Source organism: Phoxinus phoxinus, assembly GCF_949152265.1.
Source record: "Phoxinus phoxinus genome assembly, chromosome: 3".
NCBI classification, from domain to species: domain Eukaryota; kingdom Metazoa; phylum Chordata; class Actinopteri; order Cypriniformes; family Leuciscidae; genus Phoxinus; species Phoxinus phoxinus.
Window position 1 is genome coordinate 2,942,972 of NC_136878.1, and position 6,260 is coordinate 2,949,231.

Consider the following 6,260-nt stretch of genomic DNA (forward strand, 5'->3'; position numbering starts at 1 on the left):
ACGATCTATTGACTGTCCGTGTACAACAATTTCTTTTTTAATTTAATTTCAAATTTTATTTTTCATATTAATAATTGAATCAAAACACAGCATAGCTTAAAAGTCTGTAATTTCTGCATCAGTGTTGTTGTTGTTAACTATAAAATGTTTCATGGTCATTGAAATAAAGCTGAAATAAAATACAATTAAAAAGAGATATTATATGAAAAATTTAGAAATGTTGCCTTATGGCAACTAACTGAAATAAATTAGTTGAATTAGTTGAAAATTACTAAAAATAAAACTGAAATAAGGGGTTAAATCAATTAAAGCTTATATAAATATTGGCAACACTTTACAATAAGGTTCATTAGTTAACATTAGTTAATGTATTAACTAACACGAATATCAATGAGCAATACATTTGTTACAGTATTTATTAATCTCTGTAATGTTAGTTAATAAAAATCCAGCTGTTCATTGTTTGTTCACGTTAGTTCATTAGCTAATGTTAACAAATACCTGTTAACAAATAATGTTAATCAAACCTTTGATTTTAATCATGTATTAGTAAATTTTGAAATTAATATTAACTAAGATATATTAACTAAATGCTGTAGAAGTGCAGTTCATTATTAGTTCAATGTCACTAATGTTAAACTAATGACCCTTATTGTAAAGTGTTACCGAAAAAAGAAAAAAAATGACACTCACACATAGGAAAATTACTACAATTTAAACTAAAATTAACTGTTCTACATTTCATGGCATTGCCAAAATAATGATGTAATATATCAAATATTAAATCTGGAACATTTTTTAAGTTAAATACTGTAAAAGTGATTTATTGGCATCAATGTTTCAGGGCAGAACCTTTAAAATCACTGCAAACCCTAACACTCAAAATACTTCATTGGTTTGAGTAGGACAAACTTAAAGTAAACAAATTAGTTCAGCCAAATTAACTTTTATGAGTATTTAGCACTTTTTCTTTCAAGTTCACAGAACTGATATATTTTCAGTAAACTGAACGGTTTCATTGTTTTGAGTTTTGTTTTGAGTCTATTTCCCAGCATGCTCTGCCGATGGCACTCCAAAGGGAGAGTAAATGCTAAAATTAAGTGTAATATATGTTTTTTTGTGCAAGATTAATGTTAATTGGGAGATTTAGCAGTGATTAATGTTTTGTTATGCTAATTTAGAAGACATAATGTTGGTTTTATAGTTACCGTCATGGTGACGAGTGGTGCATGATCTTGATTAGAGAGAAAATAATACCATTATATTATTGCACTCTTACAGCAAGAGCTTCTGTATACTATTGGTATTATGTTAACAAATTAATATGTTAGATTAGCTTGTTAAAGCTAACTAAGTTTATACTAATAAAAGTGTTCACATTGAGATTACATGAAAGTTTGAAGTTAATTGCATGAATTAGTGTACTCACACATTTTAATTGTTCTTAACTTGAAATGTTTAAGTAAAAAATAAAAATCTGCTAGTTCTGCTTACTTAAACTTTGAATTTCAGAACTTAAAAAAAAAATGAGGCAATTGATTGCCTTAAATGTGTTGAGTTCTGCCAACTTATTCGGGTTTACAGTGATCCATGGACTTTATATATCGGGAAAAGGTTCGTATTAAAATGTTCTTCACACTGAGAAAAAAAAAATGCTTCTTATAAGAGCTTTTCATTGAAAGGTTCTTTGGGGAACTGAAAAGCAGCGTTTGCACCGAAATTACCCGGAACAATTTTTCCCAGGACCTTTTTTGCCCCAGATCGGTTGCTTTCTGCGTTTACACCGCGGTCTAAAGTACCGGGAAGATTATAACTGCGCTCGACTGCTCCTCCCAGTCTGCGGCGGACAGTAATCAGGTTTGAGCGCCACATTTATAATAAATATGGAGGAGATTTAAACTCTGCTGCAGTTGTTTGTGATGTATTGGTTTACTAACGAGGTAATTTACAAAACGGCAGAAAAGAGACGAGCACTGATACTAAAGCGTGTTCAGAAAGCTCGTAGCTAATGCTATAAAATTAGACGATGCGGACATTGACCGTGAGACGGCTGGGACGAACGCGCTGAAAATTTCCTCTTCCACAAATACGCTTAATAAAGCCTGAACCTCGTCGTCGGTCCAGCTGTGGTTTTCTTTTTAAAATTAAATTCCATATTTGCAGACAGACAACTCTTACTTCATGAAGCCACGAACCGCAATAGATTTTAAAAAATGCCGGTTAAAATAGAATGCTGCGTGGAGTCATCCAATCAAAATGCAGCGTGAACACAACCAATCAGCATGTTCAGCGCACAAGTCCCACCCGCGAAAGTTCCTGAACTTTGAAAAAGTACTACCTCGCCAGCAGGGACTTTCGGAGGTGAAACTTCATTTAGACACTAATTCCTGCGGTGTAAACACACCGAGTACCAGCCCACAGTTCCTAGTTCCTGGGGAAAGTTCCTGCAGTGGAAACGTGGCTAAAATGTTTCTTCTACGGCATTCCTGCGAAAACCCTCTTATTTTTAAGAGTGAAGCAATTGCATTTTAACTCATCTTCAGCCTTTTGATAAACCAAATCGGATGTGCATGTTAAAATCCAGCATGATACTAAGAATAAGCATGAATCAGTTTAAAGCAACTGGAAATATGTGATCACACACACAGCCCCTCGTCCACCCACGACTGCACACACAGATATTGGATGATGTTTTCAGAAGACAGAGGTCAGTGATCTCCATATGTCTTCAGTTATGAGGTGAGATTTAATTGCACGCGTGTCTCACATTCCTATATAAACGCGCTCCGCTCCGTCAGTCAGAGACACATATCAACATCTAATCCTTTTCTAATTGACTCACACCGTCTGAACCCGTGCATTTCACTGCGAGGACACTCAAGAGCAACATTACAAAGAGCCGGTGCTACCAGACGGTTTTGTGGCACTGTTCTTTTTCTTTAAGTATTTTTTGTTAAAGTAACACAGATATATTTATTTTCTATTGTATTTTATTTTCAAAACACTATTGTATTGCGTTTAAAGCTACACTGTGTAACTTTTTTAGTTTATTCTTAGCTAAAAACACTTAGTTCTTTCAAAAATATATGTGCTCATTAATGTATATTTACTTCGTTCAAGTAATAAAGTATTCTCGTGAGTGTATAATATGCCATTGAAAATACATACGGGTGAGGGGTTCGAATGCCGGTCGCCATGTTGCCCCTCCATCTTGAAAGTTCATTAGCCAAAGAGGGACATACCCGTTAATTCAAGCTTCGCCTTTCGCGTCTCCGCAATTCACTGGCACCGGCCCTGTTTTTATTTTTAGGATTTTAGGATTTATAAACTATAAATCCTAAAAAAAAAAAAACTATTAAGTTTCAAAATGACATTTTGTTGAAACAACACAAGTGTGACTTTTTTCCCCCACACTAACATAAAAAACAGATATTATTAAAAAAAATTTTTTTTTTTTGTAGATGTAGAAAGTGTCATCCAAATGAAGTGACATCATTTGGACAAATATAATGTTTTATTTATTTCAGCAAACGTCATTTGGGGGTCAAAGACCTGAACAGCGCACGAGGGGTTAAAAAGCGTGCAGGTTTACCGCGCATGTTCACGAGACTCAGTCGCTATAGAAACAAAGACGCTAAAATGCAATCACGCAATGAGCTTCTCTACTAAGAAATTGATTTCTTTATATTTGCTATTAGTATTATCCATACTGCAAAATCCTTATGTTTTTATTCAACTATATGTGGGCCTAATGTAAAATACGGGACAAATCGCATCCCTTATTGATTTGATACAGGACGCATCATCTTACTTGTAAATACGGGACGATTCCGTATTTTAAGGGACGGGTGGCAACCCTACTTACGCTAGTGATGTCGTACAATATACAGAATAACGATAGCACTGATAAAAGTTACTTTACTAAGATTAGCTTGCATTCGTCTGGGACTGATAGCTGATGTTAGCAATGAAATGGTAAAAAAATAACGAAAACATAAAACTATTATTCATTTTACATAGATGTCATAACCTATATGTTAACTGACAAATTAAATTACTGCAAATTATAATAGTTTTCTAAAGTAACCTCATCACTTGAAGGAACACTCATGGACGAGGTCGAACTGGAAGCCATGTTAATCTTGGACTACATTGGCCACCGTAGGAGTTAAAACTAAATCGGAATTGAGAGGAACAGAAACTAATATTCACTGGATGGCCATATACCTTTTCACCGCTAGATGGGGGTAAAAATCACACAGTGTAGCTTTAATTAACTTAACCTGTATAATTTTCCACTATACTTAATTGTCAATCGTTAAACTAATGTAAAGGGTTTAATTTCGCGATTTAAAAAAAACAACCTGATGTGGTGATTTCCAACATATTTGGAGGAAGACGGCGTGCGAAGAAGGTGGAAAGGTGCATGGCATCAGAGCTAGAAGTATCAGCCATAGAAAATATAAAGTTAATCTAAAGGCAAAGTCTTTCATTGCTGTTAGTATTTCGGAAAGTCTGTTCTGGGATGCTTTTAAAATATTGCACAGAAAAAAAATATTTTGTCTGCTTGTTCAAATTGCTTCATTCAAATGAGCTTAAGCAACACAATTGCTTGTCCAAACTTAATTTGATTGTGTTCAATCTGCTTAAATATATGTACAATTTAAGTTTACTTAATGTATGCTGAAATATGCTGAAGGAGCATATAAATATTAGCATTTAAAAATGTTAATAAGTGCTATTATTAGTAAATACAGTACAGCTATAGTCTAGAAGTGCAATTGATAAATCATGTAAATCCAACTCTATCCAATAAACTGAGCATGTTCACTAAACTTAACCAGTTTAAGTTGCAGGGAAGCAATTCCATTGATTTGGTTGGACATTCCTGTTTCACAGATTATTTCTCATTCAGTTGTGTTGTCACAACACAAGGAGCTTACATAGATTTTTTTTTAAAGCATTCATGTTAATATAAAATAATTTACTTGTAACCACTGTCCATAATTGAATTAAATTATTTTAAAGGGTCATTTTTTTGAGTATATGCTCAAGACTTTATCAATGTCATCAACTATCACCAATATTTGATTATATTGTTATTTGATATATTATATAGGTCACTGTGAAATAATTTGTCTGATTTGTTTTCTCCAATTGTTCTTTTTGAATATGCATTTGGTAAAGAAAACTTTTTTTTTATGTTCATAATCTTAATCATTTAGATCCACATCAAGAGGTAGAGAAGAAAAAAACTTAATTCAGAAATTAATATAATCCAAAATTAGGGAAGGAATTCATCAGTTGCATCAGGAAAAAAAATATAACATATTTTGAATAGTTAAACTATTTTATGATATGATTAAATCTGATGCTTAAGAGTTGGTTTCAAGGAATGTTTACTTTTTATCATCATAATTTTTAATTGCATGTCTTTTAATTGTTCTATGAATTATTTCCACCTCAATTTCCTGTATTTTCTAATATCTTCTATATTTCAGTGTGGGCCAGTGAATGTTTCTGTGGCAAAGATTTACTTTTTTACTGTTTGCTTATAAGGAAAGTTCTGCGTTCAGTGTAAGTGCAGCTCCACCAACAGTTACCATTAAAAATGCAATAAATGCACAAATATACAGTTTCAAAAGCACAGCTTCAAGATGTAAACATCATGAGACTGGTCATAAAACAACTAACCAACGCTGTATCTGCAAGGTTATAATCCAATATTTAAAGTTCTGTCATTCCATGTAAATCTGTGTATCCATTGAGTGCTAGAGAGATTTATCTGTTAGCATTCAGCCACGTAATGGCACTTATTTCTGTAATCATTTTTTCCCCCCGGAGCCATAAATATCATACGAATAAGGGAGAGGCATGGCTGATTATCCCCTGCTTATAACTACATAATTCTAGCATCGGTCTCCATTGACAGCTAATGTGCATTGATTCTGATGAAAAACATTTGTTTCAAGCTTTGAAATAAAACATATTATATCATAATAGATATTTGACCGTTGCACAATTTTCGGGGCTCTTAAAGATACATATGCAACTTTTTTATTTTTTTGAGTCAATATCAATCCTTCTTCTAAAATGTGTTTTTGTATTAACCGGATTCACTATGATAAGCGCTTATATTTTAGACCTGTCTGGATGGTTTTGGCGGGAAATTGCGTGCATGCGTCACTCGCCTGTAAGTGTGTGTGTGTGTGTGTGTGTGTGTGTGTGTGTGTGTGTGTGTGTGTGTGTGTGTGTGCACA